Below are 2803 nucleotides of genomic sequence, written 5' to 3'. Positions count from 1 at the left end.
TAGACTGAAGAACAAAAAGACAGCAACTTGTCTGTTCCCCTTCCCCAATTCCCCAGCACTGTTCCCATCCCCCCAATTACCCAATAAAAATCTTAAAAAATATATATATAGAAGGCCAAAATAAAGGAATTGAATTTGTAGGATGCTCTTCCTGTGGCTAACCATTTGTTAAGATGCCCAGATTCTTTGTATTTTTACTGACATTCTTAGCAGAGAATGAGATGAAGTCTCTTGTTTTGTATGCTACTGCAACTGTCTGTGGCTCAACTCCTACCGTCACCCGGCACACCATTCAGTCACTAACAGGCGGGACCCTGTTTGCTTTCAAAAGTACAGGTGGAGCCCCTGCCCAGCGTTGCCAGGCCTCCTCAGCTCTTCCAAGGGGTCTGACCAGCCTTCCTTCTTAGAGATACAGTCCTGAGTCCAGTTCCAAGTTCCAGATCAGCCTTGGTGGTCGTAAACAAGATTTATATACTGAAGCTGTCTCAGTCCCCAGCATCCATGCCAAGTGATGTGCTCAGCCAGGGGTTTCCTGCTTTAATATTTCATCTGCAAAATGGTGTCGCAGGTGGGTTGTTTGGAAAGCAGACTCTGGGATGGAGTTTAGTGTGTTGGAGGTTTATTAGGGATGTTTCTAAGGGATGTTATATCCATGGGATCAACATCCATGGAAGGGAGGGAAAGGAAGTGTGAGAGGGCAGAGGGGGAAGCAAAGCTGACACCAGGCTGGGCTGATCCCACGGGAGCTCTGAAGCTAAAAAACCATTAGAAGTGTTCACTATGAGTTAAAACAGCCTGCACTTGATGGCTAAAGGCTGTCTGCTTAGGTTTCTAGCAGCTGGGCCAACACGTCCTTTTGGAAGGGGGATCTTGGTGACACATCTCCATTTCTACCACAAATGGGGATGATAGCATTACCTACTGCACAAGGTTCCTGTCACTACTTATCTGACACAATTCATATAAAAGTGGAGCACTGGGTCTGACATATAGTAACCACTTAATAAATGTCAGCTACTTATTAATGGATGATGCTTGTGATTCTTATGATTAAGCACACTGAAGATTGTGTGTTTTCAAGTAGCTCCAGAAATTTTTCCCACCCAATTTCAAGTCCACCGGGACCTCAATCCAGTTTTAAGACCCTCTTCAAGCATCAGTAAAATGCTGAGAATGTTTCTTATTGTCTCTGTTTAGTCAATGAGCCCCATCTCTGAATCAATTACTGGGGCCAGGAGGATGCTATGCTAGACATGATCTGTTGGTATCTAGCATCCATTTCCACCCATGTCTGGTACCTTGACTCAGGAACAGGGCACATCAATTAATGTTCAAAAAGGGATTCAGCATTGGAGCAGAAGTCAGGACATCCCTATTGTACAGCTTTCCAGAATAGGGGGAACCCAAGGCCCTGGCATCAGTGGCTTCTCCTTTAGGCTGAAAAGGAAGGGGTCTAGAGACCAGTAAATGTTTAGTAAGTGTTATATAACCCTCTAACTACAACACAAGGAAGTTCGTTTCTCTCTCTCTTTGATGAAAACACATAGTGGTAAGAATTATCTACTAGTATGCTCATAGGCAACTTTGGTAACCATACCCAATGTGTTCACTTTGCCTTATTATAGTAATTGTCAACATTCAGTGATTTATTTAGGTAGCTCTTTCCTTCTATTTTCTTTTTATTCAGAACTGAAGTGGAAGAAATGGAATATAGAGTCAGTAAAAATTCCAGAGTCCACAAGGAAAACAGCATTCCAGCCTGGAAGGTTCAGTGATGCCGCAATTTAACACTGGGATCCATGAAATTGATTGCTTTGGGCAAACAAAGAACAGATCACATTTGCAGCCAGAAGTCCCCATGTTGTTGTCACTACTTGTATTTATTTGCTGACTCAAGATCAACCCAGTGGCAAGAAAAAGGACACTGGTTTAAAAAACAAAACAAAACAAAACAAAACAAAACAAAACAAAAAGACAGTATAAAGATGATAGAACTGCCAACTATAGAATTTGTAAGCCATCTTAGGGGTTAGCTGGTCCCTTTTTCAATTTCCATGAGGCTTTCTCTGACCCTAGTGAAGACCCCACCCACCAGGTGCCTGTACCACCTAAACATGTTGCTTCATTTCCACTTTCCAGGTCAGTAGCTCTTTTTGACCAGCTCAAAGCCTTTGACGCTAACACTCAGATGTTTAGCTTATTTCTTACTGTGGAAGCCCCCCTATAAAATAATTTCTCCTCTCCTTGAAATTGTAGATTCTCAACTTTGACTCCTATTGACTCATTCTTTACCTAAGTTCCCATCTTCTTAATTCTTTTTCACATGTTAAGTGGACTATTTACAGTACCATAAACATGAAAGGCACACACTTATTTCCCATAGTTATAGGATCCTTTTCAAACAAATATAATGCAGGAGAGAAAAATGATAGAATATGATAAAATGATACCAGGATGGCTTTTTTTGTTTGTTTGTTTATTTTATTTTTTTTCTTAGCTGAACCATCCTGCCACCTGTTCGGCAGCTCAGCAGCTGCTCAGCTTGGGCCGGACTCGAACTGCTGTTGCTCAGAGCTCAAACTCTTAAGCGAGCTCTTAACCAACTGAGCCACTCAGCCAGCCCCAGGATGGCTTTTTGTCTAGCTATTTCATGGGGTATCAAGATAATAATAGAGCCTTTAGAAATTTAAGCAATCTTGGGAAAATTACTTACATTTTTAAGTCATCTAAAATAGGTATGGGTTGATGAAGAAGTGTTGAGTACTTCAACTATCAGAGTAGTCTTGGCTATTTGTTTGGGCAG

This window comes from Hipposideros armiger, unplaced genomic scaffold (assembly GCF_001890085.2).
Source record: "Hipposideros armiger isolate ML-2016 unplaced genomic scaffold, ASM189008v1 scaffold_246, whole genome shotgun sequence".
Classification (NCBI taxonomy): Eukaryota; Metazoa; Chordata; class Mammalia; order Chiroptera; family Hipposideridae; genus Hipposideros; species Hipposideros armiger.
Note: the sequence above shows the minus strand (reverse complement) of the source record.